Source organism: Cupressus sempervirens, chromosome 11 (genome assembly GCF_028749045.1).
Source record: "Cupressus sempervirens isolate cs-2001-9-10 chromosome 11, ASM2874904v1, whole genome shotgun sequence".
Taxonomy (NCBI): domain Eukaryota; kingdom Viridiplantae; phylum Streptophyta; class Pinopsida; order Cupressales; family Cupressaceae; genus Cupressus; species Cupressus sempervirens.
Window position 1 is genome coordinate 814,219,825 of NC_143128.1, and position 23,499 is coordinate 814,243,323.

Sequence of the window (23,499 nt, forward strand, 5' to 3'; positions counted from 1 at the left end):
TTAGACAACATAGAGAAATTAAAAAAACAAGAAATATGGTGTTTAGGTTTGAACTTGCTTAGTGTAAGTAGCCTTTGTAACCTTAAGTAGATTATCAATGCACTATGATATCACTGTCTTAGCTAATTTTTGTACTCCTTTTTATATCATAACTCAACCTTTCCTCTAGGCGATTTTGTTACATCTTTTAGATCAAATCCTCTTCATCAATCAAATAAATGATAGTAATTAAATCATATAAGTATTTTGTCTTACCAAAAAAAACATGTTTCATATTAGTGACAAAAAAATGATTGGAGCACATTTATCATACTTGTATCAATCTATTTTCAACATGAAGTAGCTACAGTCAAGGCACAAATTTAGCATGATGCAAATATGTTCATAATAGTGTGTCACAATGTAAAAGATGACTTAGTTAACTTGGACACATGCATTAAGGAATTACAGAGATGTGTGCATGAAGGTAAGGAACTTTATGCGAAATGTGTGCTAGCACATGAATATATACATACCTTCACATCATAGATCAAAGGAAAAGAGGATGAAGTGAAAAATATGATCAGTGAGATAAAGAGTGCAGATTCTCAAGTGATTCACATGGAGAAAATTATCATTAAAATTTATGATGAAAGGAGATTGCTAGAAGTCCACAAGGAACAAATATTGCAAAGATTCTCTTTGTTAAGAGAGCATCTATCTTTGAAGATTGACCCATTTTAGAAGTAGTTTGAAGATTTCTTGAAGGTGAAGATATCATATGAACACTTTAGAAATCCAAACTTACAAGCAATAGAATTAGCATCCTATGGACTATGTGCACTTTTCATAGTGTCAAATTTAGTTAAGGGGGCATGGAATGAAGGATTAATTATCTTGAATAACAATTTTTTTGATTGTATTGCATTGCTAAATAATTAATCAGCATAGAAGGAAGATAGATCCAAAAAAAATTGATTTGTATATAGTTTTTGACTCACCTTTTTCATTGATGTCAAAGGGGAAATGAGTGTATGGGAATTTGTATGCATAAGAAGATATAAGGTAGAGCATAGCTAAAGGGGGAGTAATATTGATAAAAAGTAAATTAGGATATTCAACCAAAGAGATCTATTTGTCTTTAGCCAATTGTAATGAATATTATTTTTGTATTGTCCATTAAAATTATTATGAAATCATAAAATGTGATGACCTTTTGATTTCCTTGAAAATGTATAAAGAGGATCAAGTCATAGTTATGAAGCAGAATGATATGGACATACATCTCCTTTGCTAAGATTGCCAATTTGTACCAGATCAATGGTATCAAAGCCTAGTTCAATCTTGGTTAGATGTAAATTTATCCTAATGTGAAGGTGTTCTTATAGTGTTCTTCTTTCTCAAAAATCAACATCATGTCTTAGCTCAGTACAAAAATGATAATCAGTCTTTTGAATTACAATAAACTTGCATGATGGATTGTTGGTTCTTCTCAACTATTCCCTTCAATGACACTTCATCTTCAAAATGTTGAAGTAATTAATGGATCTATTTGTTGCAAGATATGGTGGAAGTAGAAGTGGTGGGGCAAAAATAACTTAATAACATGTTCTTAGCAGAAGATGAAGTGGCATGCCCATCATTTTCATTTTCGATGTCATTGTCAAACAATGCCATGATTTTCTAAAATTTTTGTTCTACCATTATGTTAAAGGCCTTCCAAAGGGAATCTGAAAAGTTCATTGAGGTTTTCATGGTCTCTTCCTAATGTGTCTTGATTAGATCCAATTGTCTTTCTAAACTATGTTGAGTCTCTACCACTTTTGTAGCCTCACTTTCAAACTTTATAGAAATATTTCAATTTCATGGCATTTCATGTGTTCAAGAGGATGGAGTTATTGTTGTTTTTGTACTTCCTCTAATTGTCCCAACATCATTAGCTAATGCTGCTTGAGCCAAACTGGATGAAGTAGATATGGTAAAACTAACTCGCACTGCACTTGATGTTGATGATGCTAATGTTGATAGATACTTTCGATAATTTTCAAGGAAAGCATAGATGAGAGGATAGTGTTGTGTTAGGTCTTTTTCATAGAGACCATAGACATCAGCTTGACTTTGTTTATGTAGAATTAGAAATTATTGGTCAACTTTGTGAGGATCCATAACTTGGCGTTAATCAAAGAATGGTATAAATTGGTACCAAATCTCACTTCGGTGTGGTTGTAGATCTCTCCTACACTCAAAGTGGCTTGAACCATGAAAATTTTCAAGTAGTAGATATCCCTACTACATGGACTTGAACCGCCACCTTTTTGTTTAAATTCTAAATGTATGCATGTCATGCTAAGCAAAATTATCGAATTCTCTAGTATATGGACCATCATTATGATTGGGTGCTATTTCCAAACTAGTATCTTACATTTTTGTGCAATATCAGATCACTCACACTCTTAGGAAACTTGACTAGCTCTGACTTCCCTACCATCATGTCTCCAACCACATGGTAGAAGAGAAGTGTTGCCATTAATCAATCAATTTTTCTTGTCAAACAAATACAATCAATAAACTTTGACATGTTATAAAAGTGAATGGAGAAATATGATTAGAAGATGAATGGACGAAGACAGAGATCTATCCATGGGTGACATGGAGGGTTGAAATTGTGAGCTTGAAAAATATGTAGAAAACAAAAAGATAAAATATTTTTAAAAATATGATGCAATATGTTATTGATTTGAAAAAAGTATTTTGCTAGATGGTGTCATGATATTTCATTGTATTATATGTCTAAGGAAAATATTTTGATTTGACATACTCAAAAACACTTCAATATGCATCACAACGTTATTATGCCTTGAGCATGTCATTATTTCATTTCGAATATGATAGGGCAATGGGGCGCATTGCCTCATAAGGGTGGAGGAATGATAAAAAATAAATTAGGATATTCAACCAAAGAGATCTCTTTATTTTTAACCAATTGTAGTGACTGATCTTTTTGTATTTTCCTATCAACTTCTTATGAAATCATAAGATGTGTTGACCTTTTGGTTTCCTTGAAAATTTATAAAGAGGATCAATTTAGAGTTATGAAACAAAATTATATGGACATACATCTCACTTACTAAAATTGCCAATTTGTATCAGATCTTATATACATAGTTCATGTGCAGACATTTCAAACACGAGATTTCCCAACTCCTATAGAGTTCATGGGCATACATATCATTCATGGGATAGCCCAACCTATATGAGATCAAACACATAACTTCTCCATGATTTTGTCCAAATTTGATTGATTTACAGGCATACATCTCACTTATGAGATTGTCCATAATTGTACAAATTTTTTAGTATTATGGATGAATAGAAGTTTTCATATGGCTTATTATGTGTTTACAATACCATTATTTCTTCCTTTGGTATTGTCCTCTAAATTGGTAAAATGATTCAGATCAAATACACATATTCTAATGAGGAGATATGTTTATGTAAAGATGGTAAATAATAGAAACTATCCACATTTTTAGACTTTTGTATGGCCATGTGAAGAACTTTATGATTTTGAAATTTTGTATTTTGGGACTCAGCCAATTTTCCCATATGTTGCCATAAATTCCAAAGGGCGATATATTTGGAAATTTTTATAAAGAAGAGATTATGGAAATGTATTGAGGTTTTCATTTATGGAAACATATTGAATAAGTAATAAAGCAACAAATCATGGAGATAAAATTTTGGTTTGATAATATAGAACATTTTCTAAGTATCACACAACTTATTATTAGCACAAACACAATTTTGGTTGGTGTGGTTCACACACAATTTTTTTGGCACATGTGCAATTACTTGGAGGAAGGACAGAGTGTTAGGATTATGTACCTAATTATGTGAATCAACATGAGTAGTATGGATAGAGATATTAAGGATTTAGTGATTGGCAACATAACATAATTACTTCATATAGAGGACATACCATGTGTTGTGAAGCTGTGTAAAGTCTATGACATTGTAATATTATTTTTTAATAATAGGAACTTGGTGATAGAGCATAGAAAAATCAAATTATGCAAAGTTATGTGTGGTGAAATTCAAGGTACAAATCAAGTATAGAAGATATTATCATTGTCAAAGATTTATGTATCTATATCTTAGTGTAGAAAATATCATTGTACATTGGATGTTTAAGTAGTGGGCTCATCTAGCATACATTATTTTAATTGTAATAATAACTCCTAATAGGGTCAATATTTTTCAAAAGATACTTCTAATTAGTGGATTATTTTATGGGTACCATCCCCACCAAGGTTTCCCTAGTTAAAAAATAATGGAGTTATGAGTTCGACTTTGATATTTATGTTTACTTGTTAGTATATCCACATGTGCATGTTATAATATTGTTAATGATATCCATTTTTAGGAAAAAAGTTGTGGTGTAATGACTACCCCCCCCCCCCCCCCCGCCCCTACCTCCTACACCATTCTCAAAATTTTCTATTTCAAACACACAGTGCATCGATACCCTGATAGAGATTTAGTGCATCCTGATAGGCCCATCAGGGACATAGTGCATCCCTTCATGTGCCCTATCTTGGTCCCCTTCTTTGATTATAATTTTTGGTTTACATGAGGTGAAAAAATAAGGTAGGTAGGCCTACAAGAGAAAATTAATTATGATCCCTTTTTAAGCCCACCCATTTGCTTCATTTTTCATTTCATGTCTCATGCATTAGCATTTCAGCATTCAAGCATTCAAGTCTTCAAGAATCCTTCAATAAAATTCCTCCATTAAAGATCAAGCCTTAATGCATTCAATAAATGGAAGGATTTAAGATTCAAGGTCTCCTTCAATCCATTCAAGGTCCTTCATTACATCTTCTACATTAATTCATCTGCATTCTAAACCCATGTAAATGTGTAAAGAGAGCTCATTACACTTGATTCAAGAGATCCTACTATTGTAAGGTGAATTCATACATTTACTTTATATTTATATAATTGAATCATTTCAAGGTTAATTCCTAAACTAGTTTTTTACCGAGGTAAACCCCCCATCAACTAGCAAAAAACTTTTTTTATTGCAAGTTTCAAACCTTGGATTGGCAAATAGATTATAGATTCAAATACCATTTTTGTCATTCTATAGAATTGCAAAATCAAAATCAAGATTAAACACAATTGATCAAGGGTACACTACACCCTCACATGAAGAGAAAGTCACCCTTGCATGAAAGTCACACTTGCCAGATCAGTGAATGATTTTAGGGTTTTAAAAATTTCAATATTTTAGGCCTAGACTTGACATTATATGTTAGTTTGAATAACATAACAAGAAAAAAATTGGATATAAAAGGATATTCTACTATCCTCTTTGTCATTTTAGCATATCTACTTATTATATCTACATATATTGTCCTAGCTCCAATATAACTAGGGCTTTTAAAGATTTCTTGCATCTCTTTACTTGTTCTACTTACTAGGATCTAGCTTTCATTGGTGCTCCTTTATCACTTTGCTAGCACTAATCTTTCTAGATCCATTCTTTTAGAATTGGAATTGAAAGTATCAATGTCCTCAATTCCCTCTTTAGGTTGTGTAAGTATGCTTATGTGATGAATGTAGGTTTTCCTTCCTTGTTTCATATTTCCTCCTTAATACCCTTGAATTGTTTATCTGATCTTTAAGATTCTTAATATAATCATGTGCATCCTAGAACTTATTTTCCAATATTTTCTTCTTGATTCCAATTCCTCAAGTGTTGCTTCATACTTTCTCTACAAATATTCTAAATCTATTGTACTCTTCCTCAAGATGTTAAACTTCTTCTAAGTAGCTAAGATCTGATACCAATTGTTAGAAATAGGGAGTACTAAGAGGCGTGATTAGTATTCCAACACTTCTTTTTCCAATTATAGATTTCAGCAATCAACCATATACTTTCATAAATAAACAAACTAAAAAGTAAAGTGTATACAACAATGAAACTCATAACACCATGATTTATTAACTAGGGAAACCCTAGCTAGGGGAAAACCCTTGTGGGGATGATACCCACAAAATGATGCACTAATAAAAAAATTATCTAGAAAGGAGTGTTGACACTATGAGGAGTCTATTGCATGCATTTTGGTAAATATATTCTTATTAGAGGACTAGACTTTGTTAGAGATCACAACTCTATTAGGAGTTGATATGTAAAAGGAGCTCAATGCTTATACAATGAAATACAATCTACACAAGAGATATAGATATTGTACCAAAACTAACTATAGTGATATGTTCAATATTTAATTAGTCTTTGTGTGTTCCTTACATCTGATCATGCTCATATATCATCTGATCACATGTGACCATCCAGACATACATATACCTTCATATGTAAATCTTGCATATCATAATCCAATACATGAGTATCCTAGGTGTATGGGCAATATTGCATCACCCAAAAAAAATTGTGTTTATATTTTTTCAATAAGGTTGTTTTAATGTAGGGATGTTATTTGTGGAAGCATACTATCTTCAGTAAGTTCATCATATGAGGTCAAAATGTTCTAATTTCATAGGTGAGGTGCATCTGAGATATACCAACTTGCCAATTGAGTTTCATTGTGTTATCATTTGTGTTGGTGAAGTTATTAACGGTTTTTAGTGTGAATTTTTGGCATAAAAACTTTGAGCTCAATTTTGAAGGCCTTAAGGCTCTGAAAAGGGGATCAAACCTTGATTGGTTGGAGCTTGTGTGAGTAAGGAATTGTTGATTTGGAGCTTCCATTTCTTAAAAATGGTTATAATAGCCAATCGATTATATATTCAAAATGTTACAATCTCTGCAAGTTGGACTATGTAAAATCATAATCTGTAATTATCTTGAGCTGATTTTATGTAGTAAAATGTGAAAAATAATATAATTTTAGGATTGGTCAACCATAAGGGTTAGGGATAATTATCTAGAACCTTCTTGAGTAATGGAAAGTTTTATATATAAGGAAAGCCCATGGATTTCTCTAGGGAAGTTGTGGGTATTTTTTTGAGGCTTCTTCTTATTGAATATTGTAAGGAAAATGCCCGCGTGGCTTTGCATATTGTATTTTTGAAATCTATAATTCCATACTTTTGGAGATAATAAGAAGCCACTTTTATATTCTTGTAAATTTCTATAGTTTTTCTATTTCTATTATGTGTTTGTGGTATTATTAAGGGGAGTACCCTTCATCATAATTATAGCATTGCCATACTTTGTATGTAAAAAATGCCTTCTTATATACCCTTTTCATTTGCTTTGTCTAGTGTGCTGCAGTAGCAGAGCGGGAAATAAAATAAGAAATGTTTTATGTTTTCAATATTTAAATTTAATGTTTTCAATAAACGTCCTACATGTGGTGGCATACCTAGAGTAGCAGTTCGATGAGCTCTCCAGATATAGCCACCTAGGACCAGGTATAGGTTTTTTTAAATTAGAATAGTTTTAATTTGTAGATAATGATTGTCAGATTCCAATAATAGGTAGTAGGCAGTTTCAGATTCTTATCCTTTTCTTGGATAGAAGACAAAAAAAACGTGGATATTTAAAATGTGGCCTACTGCATGATTGTCAGATTCCAATAATAGGTAGTAGGCAGTTTCAGATTCTTATCCTTTTCTTGGATAGAAGACGAAAAAATGTTTCTCATCCTTTTATTAGAAAAGGAGAGTCAGTTTTAAATAAGCCGGTTGGCTATGTAAGAGAGGCATTCGAATTTGGGTAATAGAGAAAGTTTCAATTTTTTCCTTAGAAAGGATATAGATAATCGACTATGGAGTTTGGCAGCAATTTGATCTTGGTCTCTCTTGTAAAAGTGCAAATATATTTTCTTTGAGGACATTCTAGGTTAAAGATCTTAGTGTGCAGGTGAAGATAAACTATGGAGATTTATATATTTTGATTAATCCAATCTTGAGTTTGGTTCGAGTTCGATCCCGGCTGATTGATGCCATGCCCCTTGAAGTAACTCAGTTGAGTGAGTATTCCTCCTGAGCTTTCCAAGGTGTGGCTCTGCATCATTTTTGGTATCAGAGCTTAAGTGTTGCAGGTTGTGAAGTTATATGTTGAACGCCCCTGATCAAGATTCTTCAGTAGGGTCAAGCAAGATGGTGACCAATGCAGAGTTAGTGAAGAAGGTTGAGGAGCAAGAAGAACTTCTCCAGAACGAGAATAGAGAGTTGAAGGGGATAGTGGCAGAACTAGCCAGTAAGTTGGAATATATGCAGAGTGTAGTTGAGAAGAAAGAAATGAAAGAAGAAATGGAAGAAGAGGAAGATGTACCTGAAAGTGAAGAAGATAGAATAGCTGAGAACGAGAGGCCATTTTTTAAAGCTTTAAAGGCTTTGGGAGGAAAACCCGTTGATTTACCTATGTTTATAGGAAAGATGGACACTGAATTAGTGTTGGAATGGATTGAAGCCTTAGAGAATCATTTTGAATGTGAGAAAGTTTCAGTATCGCAGCAAGTTAAATTGGCCAAATCTAGAATGAAGGGAGCAACCCTTACATGGTGGAATTTCGTGCAAGAAGAAAGGGTAAAGGAAGATAAGAGGAAGATCTATTCGTGGAAGAAGATGGTGTCAATGATAAGAGAGACGTATCTCCCTGAAGACTATGAGGTACAGTTGCATTAGAAGAGGCAGAATCTCAGACAAAGGGATATGGATGTCTGTACTTATACAGAAGAGTTTCAGAAGTTAAGTCTAAGGTCAAAATTTGCAGAACCTGAGAGTATCAAGGTAGCAAGATACCTAAATGGTTTGAGGATGAACATACAAGAAGAGTTGCAGTTGCTAAGTCCTAACACGGTAGCTAAATGCTATCAGCTGGCTTTGAAGGTGGAAGAGAAAATCAAAAGGAGACAAGAAAATAATAACAGAGGTAGAGGAAGACAACCATTCAGAGGAAGAGGTACATTTGTAGGAAGGAGTCCAAATTTTCAGCCACAAACAGAGATGCATAATGAAGTTAATAAGTTTGATAATTTCAGAGGTAGAAGGCCAAATTTCAGAGGAAGATCACTAGGAAGGATGAGTGGACCAATAAGATGTTACAACTGTAATCAGGAAGGTCATATGGCACACAAATGTCCAGCAAAAGAAAGCTCTAGTACTCATGGCGAAAGAAGAATACATCTGGCACAAGAAGTAGATTTACAAGAAGATTCAGACAACCATGGTTATCCGAAAAAAGGGGAAGCACTTATGATGAGAAGAACACTGTTGAAAAGGCCTGTCAGAGAAGAACCACCACAAAGGAAGTCCATTTTTAGAACTACTTGTAAATCTAGAGGAAAAGTTTGCAAGGTACTAGTAGACTCTGGTTCTACAGAAAATTTTGTGTCTCTTGAAATGGTGGAAAAGTTGAAGCTACCAAGAATACAACACCCGTATCCTTACAAAATATCTTGGTTAAATAAAGGGTAGCATACTATAGTAGAAGAGCAAGCTTGGGTAGAATTTCAGATTGGAGCCTATAAGGATAGATTATTGTTTGATATTGTTAACATGGATGCATGCCATTTACTTTTCGGCAGACCCTGGCAATATGATCTCAAGGCACATCATGATGGAGTGAAGAATACATATACCATTACAAAGAATGGAAAGGTCATTGAACTGATACCTTTAATTGAGCCAAGTCAAGAAGAAGCAAAAGCCGCAGAAGCCAAAGTTATGGTGATGGGTAAGAAAGAATTCTTGAAAGAAGTGAAAGGAAAGGAGAGCCCACTCTTTGCACTGGTTCCTGTACTCAAAGACAAATTACAAAATGATGCTGCAAATCAGGTAGAGGAAGAAAATTCAGAGATGGAGTCTTCAAACTTGAAGGTGGAAGTGATATAAAAGAAGAAGAAAAAGGTACCTGACGAAGTGGAACCAATTCTAAACAAGTACAAAGAAATTATAGCTGATGGAATACCAAAAAGTCTCCCACCAGTGCGAGAAATCATTCATTGCATTGATCTCATACCAGGATCAACATTACCCAAAAAAGCGGCATATAAACTAACACCACAACAAAATGAAGAAATGGCAAGACAAATTGAAGAGTTGCTCGAGGCTGGTTTGATTGGTAAAAGTCTAAGCCCATGTGCAGTACCTGTAGTCCTAGCACCAAAGAAAGAAGGAACATGGAGACTATGCACAGATTCAAGAGCACTGAACAAGATCACTATAAGGTACAGATTTCCAATGCCTAGAATAGAAGATTTACTAGATTGTTTAGGAAAAGCAAGATATTTTTCAAAGATTGATTTGAAAAGCGGGTATCATCAGATAAGAATTAGGCCAGGAGATGAATAGAAAACAACATTTAAAACAAATGAGGGATTGTATGAATGGAAGGTAATGCCATTTGGATTGTCTAACGCTCCTAGTACGTTTATGAGGCTTATGAATGAAGTTTTGAAGGATTTTACAGGGAAGTTTGTGATAGTATATCTAGATGACATTTTGGTTTTCAGCGAAACAAAAGAGGAGCATCTGAAACACATAGATTTGGTGTTGAGAAGGTTACAAGAGGAAAAGCTAATGATCAATATTGAGAAGTATAGTTTTATGCGAGAGGAACTGACATACCTTGGCTTTGTGATCTTAAAGGGAACACTCAAGATGGATCAAGATAAGGTAAGTGCAATTCTTTCTTGGCCAACTCCCAGAACTATTGCAGCAATTAGAAGTTTTCATGGTTTAGCCACTTTCTACAGAAAGTTTATCAGAAATTTCAGCTTGATTTGCGCACCTATTTTGAACACCATAAAAGGAGGCCAAAAGTGTAAATTTGTTTGGAAAAAAGAAGCCAATAAAGCCTTTGAACTTCTTAAGAAAAAAGTGGCCCGACAACCAGTCCTGGCATTTCCTGATTTCAATAAAGTCTTTCAGATAGAATGTGATGCAAGCAACATAGCCATAGGAGGTGTTCTTAGTCAAGAGGACAGACCAGTAGCCTTTTTTAGCGAGAAGCTCAATGAAGCCAAATAGAGATATTCATCATACGATTTGGAAATGTATGCACTTGTTCAATCCCTGAAGAAATGGAGACACTATTTGCTACCCAGGGAATTCATTGTATACACAGATAACCAGGCACTTAGTTTCATAAACAGTTAAGAGAAATTGAATCATAGGCACATGAAATGGGTGGAGACATTGCAAGCATTCACATTTTCTATCAAGCACAAGAAGGGAGTAACAAATAAGGTTGCTGATGCATTAAGCAGAAGAACTTTGACTACGTCACAAATTCAGTTGGAAACTACAGGCATTTGAAATCTGAAAGGTATGTATGTTGATGATGCTGATTTCAAAGACATTTATCAAGCATGTATTAATCTGGATGAAAGGTACAATAGGGAATATTCTGATTTTCTGGTTCAAGAAGGATTATTGTTCAAAGGAGGACAACTTTGCATCCCAAAGTGTTCAATGAGAGATAATATCATACAGGAGAAACATAGTGGGGCATTATCTGGTCATTTTGGACTGGATAAGACTTTAGAGCTGGTTCGTAGACACTATTTTTGGCCAAAGTTACAAAAGGATGTGCGGAAGTTTGTGGAAGAATGCACCATTTTTCAGAAAGGTAAAGGTAAAAGTACCAATGCAGGATTGTATCAACCCTTACCTATTCCTTCATGACCATGGGAAAGTATTAGTATGGATTTTGTTATGGGATTACCAAGAACTCAGAAGGGGTATGATAGCATTTTTGTTGTTGTGGATAGATTCAGTAAAATGTCACATTTCTTACCATGTAAATCCACTAAAGATGCATCATACATTGCAGATTTATTTTTCAAGGAGATAGTGCGAATTCATGGACTACCACTAAATATTGTTTCAGACAGAGATGGCAGATTTGTGGGTCATTTTTGGAGGACTCTTTGGAAGAAACTAGGCACAAATTTATCATTTTCATTTGCATATCATCCACAGACCAATGGTCAAACAGAAGTTGTCAATAGATCCAATCTTGAGTTTGGTTCGAGTTCGATCCCAGCTGATTGATGTCGTGCCCCTTGAAGTAACTCAGTTGAGTGAGTATTCCTCCTGAGCTTTCCAAGGTGTGGCTCTGCATCATAGTGAGCTTAAATAACAAAATGTGTAAACACTTGCCAAAACTTTTTATCATAATCTGTTTAGTTAGGGTTAACATCTAGGATGCCATTGCTTCATATCTAGGATCTTGAATTGTCAAGGCAATTCAATTCCTTGGCCAATTTATTCATTCTTTTCCATGTTCTCTAACTCTTCAATAATTGACTTTCTTCATGCTTTCCATCCAAAACTAATTCCACCTAATATACTAATATTAGTAAATATAGATATCATCTATCCTCTCTACTGTGCCACATTCCAAAATTATGGCCAAATATATGCTTCCAGTAAAGCTTGCTGACTAAAATAGTTTATGTGCTAACAATTATCCTTTGTGGCACTTAAATAATTTCTTCATTAACTATAACCAAAACTTTACCTTTACTCTAATTGACCTTACTCGACAAAAGTTTTTACATAAATGACAACATTCATGTATCCACATTACCCAACTTGACAACACTATGTTATAGAGTGCATGTTGACTTGTGATATTTGTCCTATAGTCCACGAGATAAAGGCCTTTAGTAATGCACATGGGGAGATATTTTCTATCAAATGTGTAAAGATAGTCAAATGACATTGCAACTAAGTATAAATATATTTAGGGGCATAATTTTAAGTTTCAAAATATAATGGAAATTTCCTCTATTCTAATATTATTGAATTTCATAACTTACAAACTAAAACTAGGAATGAGATTGATCTTTTCATATTTATCATCTTAGTTATATGGTGGAATTTTTTTGACACTAAAAAAGAAAAAAAATCTTAGTTGGATTGTGATCTGCATATTGATCTAACCATGTTGTACTTCATGTTATGAGTGCAATTGGATTATATCTAAGCATATACACCTAGATGCACAATCAACTATCCATGGAGAGGTTGAATGGTCTTTTCGTATGTTTATTACAACCTTTAGCTCATACATTATCATATTTTAGATCATGACTCCACCCTAGTCATGATAGAGGAGTTTGATCTAGAATTTGAGTGCATCAATAAGGTTATAGGCCTTGTCTTTAGTGATGGAAACTTTGGTTGGGTTGACCCGGAAGATAGAAATATTGAGAATATAGCCATAGCAAAGGAGGAGGATAAAGCACTACAAACCACAAGGAGAGCTGATGTTAGTGAGGGGAGCATGGAGTCACAAGTAGAGAATATGACAATTGCATCATCAAGGACCTGCATTAGATACATGTGTAGGAGGTATTCAAGCTCCTCTAAGCCATAGAGTTTTAGTTATTATTTTGATATTTATCTAGAACATTTGATGTCATGGACTTCACATTCCATGAGATTTATATATATTTGATGATACTTATGTATCTAAATGTGATATTTCTTTCAACAACAATTTTTTGTTTATACTTGTGTATGTAATCAAATTAGCTTCTATTTGATGATGTTATCAAGACTTCAAGGTTTATTCAATAAGGTTGCACAAAACAAGATTTAGATCCTTAAAAATATATAAATTTCTTAGGTTTTTTAGTTTTTTGAGTCTGAGCCTTTTTTTTGGGCCGAGCCTTGGAACTATGCTTTAGTTGCCTCATAATCTTGCTTTAAAAGTTCATCTTTCGTATGAAAACTTAAGTCAACTAGGCTAGAAGAAACATATCCCAAACATAAATCAAGTGATGGCTTATAAGTAGAAGAATGACATAGCAACTTTAAGAATGTTGAATGTAAGAGAATGATTCATCTCATATCTTTAGAGGATCATTATCTCTATGAATTTGTGAAGTTTATGCATTAATTTTAAATTTAGAACTTTTAAGGTTGAATCCACAAATAGAAAAATGTAATAGAATTTTTTAACAAATGTCACCATAAATTGAATCAAATCAATAGATATGAATATAAATTTGAATAAAAAATAAGGGCCGCAAGCACCAAAGTTTCTACCTTTAGTGAAGTGGGTTTTGAGCTATGGGTTGGGTGAAGTTGTACATTTAATTGTAAAATGAATGCTATTGTATAATAGTTTATAAATTTTGAAATTAAACTAAATAAATTAAAACTTTGAAAATGGTAAATTGGCAATGACCAACTAGAACAACCAAGCAATAATTTCAATGTATTTGAATCAGTTATAATTATTTTAATTTTATTTTGAATGTACATCTCATATTCAATTAGATTATTTTATTTTTTAAAATTTTTTCATAAAAGCACAATTTTTAATTAATATTTTTAATTTGATATGTCAAATATTACAATTTTTGTTAACTAGAAATAACAATTTTTTTTTAAAAGAAATTAAAAAATAGAAACAATTTACAAATAATTTTAAAAATATTTCTCTTATCATATTCGTAATTAAGAAATTATTTACAATTGATTTTTAATAATAATTAATTTTTAATTGATCCAAGTAAGAAAAAATAGTTTAATACTTTTAAGAGATTGTGTTTTACTATTTATTTTTTGTAATTAAAATATTTTTAACTATTTACTTTGATATTAATATATTAACTTAAAAATATATATTTAAAACATTATTATTTTTTATTATTTTCATATAATATGATATAGAATATATAAACAATTTTATATTATTATTTATTTAAAAATAACACCTCATTTGTTAAAAATAATTTATATTTATTAAAGATACATAAATTTTAAAATATATTATAATGTATTAATTTGTTAATTGCAAATTTGAGACAATATGATATGACAAGCATTTGTTCACGTTGGATTAAATTGTCTTTAATTGTACACATGGCCTTTTCTTATGTTTTGTTTAAAAAATCATTTTCCTCCTTGCAATTTCCCAATACGACACAAAATTTTAAATGAAGAAGCTTTTTTAATTTCAATAAGTGCATTTAAAATTTGAACTTTACAAAAGGTTGAAAACTTGAAAAAAAAATATCTAACTTAATTGGTGAACAAAAGTTTTTTTATTGTTTTTTTTTATGGAACTCTAACAGTTCCATTGGTTTTCCAGCCTCCGCCAGAAATTAATAATATAAAAACTACTAAATATCTAGATATAAATTTAATTATATCTATAACCACAAAATAAAATAAAAAACAAAACACCAAATCAACGGAAAGCATACGCTAATACAGATGCTTCAAAAAATTCCATAGAATAACTTACAAACAAAATGATATTTTTAAAGATAATATATTTTAGTCATCTCAATGGAAGCTAGCATAGACTACAAAAGGAAAAGATGCCACCAGCATTTGTCATGCCTATTTTATTATTATTGAAGGAGGAATCAAATCGCTAGGGATTGATGCTAGAGATTGTTTCCCCCAAAAGAATCAATATGGAAGGGAGAAATGATTGTATTATATTCTAATCTGAATCATAAGACAATGACCAATGCTTTATTAACCACGTGCAAACGACCTCTATATCTGCTTATACAATATCACCGTTTTTCTTCTTATGGAAATTGAATTTTGGAATGATTTGAAAGTTAATATACAAGTTTAATGAAAAATACAATTCCTTAATATTAAATTAAATTTATAATTTATTAATGTTTGAGAGTTTAGAGAATTTTCATTCAAAAAAATAAAATAATTTTTTTAATAATTAATGCATAGTTAAATATATTTTTAAAGTAATTATGTAATGGTAGATTTTGTGTATTTAAATTATATTTAGTTTAATTTATGTTTATTTAAGGAGAATAGTTTTATATTTAATATAGTTGTGTGTAAAGGGGGGTCTTTGTATCATTTGATTTAACTACACATCTACATATAATTTTTTTTAAAAATTTCTTACATATATAGATATATCTAAATATATATTCTTTTATTTATAGATTAACTACATCTATTTGTTGTTATAGTCACTTTTATGTATTAGCTCAATTTTAAGCTACAAAACAATATCCTGTTATATTCAAAATTCAAATTCAAATCTTTATTCTGAACATATTGGAAATGAGCAACTTAGACAATTGCCCAATTTTCATCTATTTATTCTTTCCAAGGGATCCCTATGCATAAATTTGTATGATTCTAATGTCTTATACATAAAGGCATCGATTGTTTTTGAATGAAAAAGCAGCCAAAACAAGGGGGTTGGCCCTTACAATAGTCAAACTGGTCAACAACTAGCAAATAAACACTAGACAACATTATCCCCTAATGCTTTTAATCACAAAAATAAATCACCCAAAAAGTTCAAAATAAGCGTTTTACTAGGCATTATACTACTATTGCCTGTACCATAACAACATAAACTGTAAAAGTTTATAAACCAAGGCACATCCACATTAAAAGTAATAGAGTTCATGAACCAACAAACTAAAAACATAAAGAAAAAAGAGGAAAAGGCCCTAATTGGGCTTCTTCCCATCCTTCCTTTTAAGGAGGATGTTGGCCTAGTCCTCAGCCAGGAAGTCAAACAACATTCTGGCATCTTCATTGGTCAAATATCTCTCCTAGTTGTCCTTCAGCAGGTGCAATGTAGTAGCAGTAACATGTGTCACCTTGATTGTGAATTTAGGTAGAAGTCTCATTCTTTCCTCCAGGGCATACACTCTCTTCCATAGCTCTTTGTCAGCCAATTTCTAAGCCTCCTCAAGGTCCTTTTGTTTTCCATGTTGATTACCACCCACCAAATCCTTAGTGACTTCCTATAAACCTGGGGGGTTAGAGATACAATTGTCTTTGGTTATAACCTTAACAGGTGAAGACACCATCCTAGGCAAGGGCATTTTTCCCTCGGTGTCAAGGAATTGGTCTTGTGTGAGGTCCACACATCCCAACACAATGGAAGTCAAAACATGAGTCATCTCTTTCCTAGCTTTAGTCACACCTCTCGAGCCATACATTGAGGAGTCTGAGACCACCACCTCCTCCTCCTCCATATTCCTCCCACCATAATTAGAAGTCTTCTATTTTTATCTTTGTTTAGGGTGGGTGGTCTCCTCTAAATCAGAATCCTCCTCCTGCGAGACCCTAGACCTCAAATTCCTTTTAGCATTAGATTTCACAATTCTACCAAACCTACTCCTACCACCTCTTCGCTCATCCTCAAAGTCCTCCAGCGCTTTTTGAAGGAAATGATTGTCATGTCTTGTATATAAAGGCGCCTAATCTATGAATTTACGTAGCTTAACATCACATCTTACAAGTATTTACACATATGGTTCATGTTTATGTTGAGAACATATCGATAGAAGTATGAGGATGTGTTTCAATCATTGTTTTGTCAATGATGTCAAACCTGCTACTTGCTCGTAAGATAGTTGCTTAGTTGATTTGAGTACTGTCATTTATTTTATTGATGAAGATGATTTGATCAAATGAGATAACAAGAGCACCTAGAGGAAAGGTTGAGTTATGGTATGAAAAAAAGAGTACAAATATCAGTTAAGGCAGTGATGATATAGTGTATTTTTTATCTACTTAAGGTTGCAAAGGTTGTATACAATGATTAAGTCTAGAAGAACAAGTAAGAATAATTGTGTCTACCAAGCTTGACCGAGTGCAATGTGGGTACCAAGCAAAGTTAGTGCAAGCCAAGTAGAAAATCAATTGGAGTTGAGCAAAGTGAAGATTCAGTGTATGTCGAGTGAACATAGAATAAGTTGAGTAAATTTTAGTTGGTGCCAAGCACCAGTAAAATTTAGTGTGTGCTAAGTGAATTTCTAGTGGATGTCAAGAAACATAGTGTGTGTTAAGCATCAGAGGTTAGTTGATGTTGAGTGTTAGTATTCATGTTAAATTAAAGATTTGACGAATCTGAGCCAACTATTTTGTTTTCTTAATTGTGTGAAGCATGTGGAGGATAACTATGATGAGCTAGTGGCACAGTATTCAAGGTAAATGATTTTGAAGCAAATTCAAGGAAGATTGAGGAAAAAGTTTCCTAAGGAACCAAATGGAAAAGTGGATAGATTTATTGTATTGTACCTAAGCCTATAATGCACAATTGTGGTTAAGCAATGAAAGATTTTATATCTCTATTTATAGATAAAGTTGGTCAGAAGAAAAGGTTGTCATGTGTGAGAACTTAAGGAAGACAAGGAGTCTAGGGTATTGTTTCATTCAATGGCCAGACAGAAGAGATTACTATTCGAAAGGAAAGAAAGAAGGCTTAAGAGTATGAATGCTTAAAGGGTGAACTAGCTATTAGAGCTAAAGTGTATGAAAGCCAAGCATAATGGAGGGCTGAAACAAAGATCTATAATCTACAAGTGAGTTGTAATTTGTTATCAAATCAAGCATTACTGTTACTGTCTAATCATTGTATTGGTCTAGGGTAAATCCTTTCGATTAAGGTTGACCTAACAATCATTTGTAAATCCTTTAATCTCAAGTCCTCTAACAAGGCTCATTCCTAATAGGGTGACTAAAATCCTCTAAAAAAGCCACATTTAATAGTGTGTATTGTAACCTTTAACAGGGTTTGCCTTTCATAGGGCATCACTTCAAAAGAGTGAGAATTAATAGCATGTTACTTGTGGATTTTTCCAAATTGGATTTCCACATAAAATCCTTGTGTCAAATGTGTTATTTAATCTATCATGTTTCATATTTACATTTCTGCAAAGTTTTTTTGACCTAGGATAGTAACCTACAAAGTTTAAGTTTTGTATGATCTAATGGATGCATGCATAATAAGGTATTATGGATATGGGTCTACAAAGCGTTGAATTTTTTTTTGTACATATGGACCTTGGATAACTAATTCACCCCCTCTCAGTTATTCTAAAGAATTCCAACAATTGGTATCAGAGCCATAATGCTTAAGAGGACTAGTTTGAAGGTTACTAGAAGTAAAAGATCAAGATGTTAAAAAGAGAGGCACCAAATCTTAACAATTAGAACTTCACTGCATGGAAAATTCTTATGAAGCTACACCTAGGAAGTCTTGGAGAAAATGAATAATCTACCATCATCACTGAGCATGCCAATCCTACTAGAGCCCTGACTGCTGATGATCTAAAGAAGAAGAAGAACACAATCATGCAATGTTGGAGATGTTCAAAACAATAATAAGATGCACATAGACAATTACACTAGATATGTTAACTAGGAAAACCCTTGATTAGAGGGAAAACCTTGGTGGAAATGGTACCCACAAGATGATGTACTAATATAAATATTCCTTGTTAGAGGATGGACCCTATTAGAAGTCTATTACAACATTTAGTACATAGAGTCCCTGTTAGGAGACCTTGAATCCTTGTTAGGAGATTTCAACCCTGTTAGGAGTTGTAGTACAATGTATGCAAGAAGAGCCCACTACCCAAACATGCAATTTCAAATACAAGAAGAACTCACTACTCAAACATGAAATTTACTATTATGTTCTTCTTTCCTTCATTCTTTCAACCAAACCAAACACTATCAGTCCTTGTAGATAAGGTCATAAACCTTGGATCCAAATATTAAATCTCAGATCACTTAGCAAAACCTCATCAATGAAGTTTCCTTCTCTTCTGCTCTGCTCTACTCAACTTTGCATTCCACTCTCTCTGCTACTTATAAAATATACTCTATCTCATCCACATCTGACATGATAAAGGAAGATGTCCTTCCTTCATATGAGTCCATAAAATAATTCCCTGAGTCGACTGTTAGACCCTCTCAATTAATCATTATAGGACCACATTAAGAACACATTAAACTTAGCGATAACATCAATCTTCCACCTTGCAACTTGAATAAATTTCTGTACACACAATATTATAATGAGAAAACTTATCCATGTCATCATCAACATGTCTTCTACACATCCTCAACCTCAATTATCAGAATAACAATTCTGCTAAGAGATATAACAAGTTTACTAGAACATGCCTCTATAAACTCTATCTCAAAACAAACATCAACCAAAATTACATAACTTCTTTCAAACTTATCATTTCTTCTTTCGAAATTAACTATATATACTCAATACTCAGATGTATCTCTCATAACCTCGAATAGGTAGAATACTTAACTAGCCATTTGTAACAACTTGATCTTTTCGTTGTTCTTCTATCAAATACCACATAAAACTACTATGTTGACATCAATGAAAAAATCACGCATGAATGTAATGTATCATCATAGTAACATCTCTACAATACTCCCCCATAGGAACATCACCAGCATTAATTCTTTCAATAATCTCCCCCTTTGGCATTGATGGCAACATAGATAAAAAATATCTAGTTCCAAGAATACCAACAAAAGACTATTCATCCTTCTTTTCAAATCCTCTTCATCAATCATTCTCCCCCATTGATATACCTCAATACGCTTTCGTCAAACTGTTATTCCATGCTATATATCTTCCAAACAAGCTGTTCTTCGTCATGATCTTCTCATGATATTTTTCCTGTTGAATTTCTCCCCCATTGACATCAATGCCAAAAGTTTCAGCAACCAACTTCACTGCATCAAACTCTGCAACAACTAATTCTTACTTAGCTCAAGCACCAAAGGACACTATTCAAAATAACATCCAATAAGAGTCCTAGATGACTCTGGCCATCACAGATACTCCCCCATATAAGAAGCATCAACATTTAGTCTAGACAAACAATGGTGTGTTGTTATACTAGACTAATGAACTCTTGCATCTTCTACTCTAATGTAGGAAGGGACATAACCACTAGCATACCTCATAAATACTCAAAAGTCTCTTTGGAAAGAGGCTTAGTGAATATATCTACAATCTTCTCTTTAGTGCTTACATACTCCAATCTCATTTCCGTATCTGCAACTTTCTCTCTCAACATGTGATACTTAATAGAAATGTGCTTAGTCTTCAAATGCAACAATGGATTCTTAGACATATTTACTATGCTTGTGTTATCACAATGTATGACAATAGGTTCACTAATTTTTATCCTTATATCCTTCAACATTTTCTTCATCCAAACAACTTGATTGCAATTTTTTGCCACTACAACATATTCTGCTTCTAATGTACTTTGTGATGTACAATCCTACTTCTTGCTCAACCAAGAAACCAATCTTCCTCCAAGAATGAAGGCTCCACCATTGGTTCTCTTTTTTTCATCCATACTACTTGCCCAATTAGCATCAGTATAAACACTTAACATAAAATCATTAGATCTAGCATACCACAATCTTAACTTATATGTTCCTTTTAGATATCTAAATATCCTTTTGAATGTTGCATAATGTGCTTCTCTAGAATCAACTTGGAATCTTGCAACAATTCCAACTACATTTTCTATATTTGATCTTGTGTGAGTCAGATATTGCAAACCTCCAATCATAGATTTGTACTTCTTTTGCTCAATAGTATGTGTCTCATCCTCTGTAGATAACTTGTGTCTAGTTACCACAGGTGTTCCAATAGGTTTACATGCTTCCAAGCCAAACCTTTTCAGTAAATCCTTCAAGTACTTAGTCTAAGAAATAAAGATTCCTTCTTTATTCTATACAATCTATAATCCTAAAAAATATTTCATTTCTCCTATCATACTCATCTCAAATTATTTCTTCATCTCTTCTGCAAACTTCTCACTTTCCTCATCATTTCCTCCAAAACAAATATTACCAAAATCATCAAACCATCATCAATTTCTTTCCAATACAAATTATTTTTTTCCATACCTTTGCTATATCCAAGCTTTGTCAAATTTTGATCCAACCTCACATACTAGGTTCTTGGTGCTTTCTTCAATCCATACAATGCTTTCTTCAGTTTGCATACTATGTCCTTATCATTTTTCAAAGGACAACATTTAGGCTATTCAATGTACACCTCTTCTTCAAGTTCTCCATTCAAAAATGCTGACTTGACAACCATCTAATATACCTTGAATTTCTTTTGTGCTGCATAGGCTAAGAATAATCTTACTACTTCTACTCTATCTACTGGAGCATAGGTCTTGTCATAGTCTATTCCCTCTTTTTGTGAGTAACCTTTATATACCAATCTTTCTTTGTTCCTTACAACTTCACCTTGTTCATTCATCTTGTTCATGAATACCCATTTAGTTCCTATCACATTCTTGTCTACTGGTTTGGGGACCAATTCCCATGTCTCATTCTTTACTATCTGATCCAATTCCTCTTTTGTAGTTTGTTTCCAATAATCATCTTTACATGCTTCATCTACATTCTTAAGTTAAACTTGAGATATCAAACATAATTCTTCATTGACTCTGCTTCTTGTCAACTCGGCTTCCAATTATCTACTCAGATGGGTGGTTCTTTATCATATTCTTTCCTGAAGTAGGAGTTGTTATCTCAACTCTTGGCTCTACTGAATGTTCTGATCTTTGTTCCTTCCTTGGCTCTCCTTCATTCTACAAATTATTGTTAGTCTCAAGAAATACTTCATCATTCCTTGGCTTAGTAACAACATCATCATTAGAATTGTAATAAACTATTCTCTCTTGTATTTTGAATTTCTCATCAATTCTTACATTTGTGCTTTGCATAATAGTCTTATTTCTCAGATTATAACATCTATGAGCCTTTCTTTTCAACGAATAACCAAGAAACATAACTTCATCACTTCTAGCATCAAACTTATCAATATCATCATCTCTTTTGATATAGCACTTACTCCCAAAAATTATGAAATGCATAATTGTAGGTGAGTTACCAAACCACAATTCATAAGGGGTCTTGTTTGTGTCTTTCCTAACTTGCACTTTGTTCATAGTGTAGATTGTTGTATTCACAACTTCTCTCCAAATTTTTTTGAATACATCATTCTCATCTAACATAGCTCTTGGAACTTTTGTAACTAATCTATTCCTTCTTTCTGCAATATCATTCTATTCAAGGGTTCTCAGAGCTGATAATTGTCTTTTGATTCCATTTTCTTCACAAAATATGTTAAACTCATTTGAAGTAAATTTTTCTCCTCTATCTAATCTTAAACATTTAATCTGTATACTAGATTCATTCTCAACTCTATTCTTGAATATCTTAAAATTATCAAATGCCTCAGATTTCTCTTTAAGAAATGTAACCCACATCATTCTAGAAAAGTCATCAACTAGAATCATAAAATACCTTTCACCATAGAATTCTTTAGTCTTTGTAGGACCTCTAAGATTTGTGTACAATCTCCAATTTTGCTATAGTAGAAAACTTCTTGCAAGGAAAAGAAGTTCTATTATGCTTTGCCAAGACACATTCCTTACAAATTGTGTTAGTAGGCTTTACAATCTTAGGCAAATCTCTAACTGCAAACATACTATTAGTCTTCACAATACTGTCAAAGTTTATATGAAAAAATCTCTTATACCATAACCAACTGTCATCTACCTTAGCAACCAAACATGTCATTTTAGTAGGATTCAATTGAAATACATTACCTCTAGATCTGGTTCTTATTCTAATTACCTTTCCATCTTTGTCTTTGATAATTGCATCTCTTTTCTGTGAACTACTATTGATAACCTTTATCCACTATTTGTCCAACAC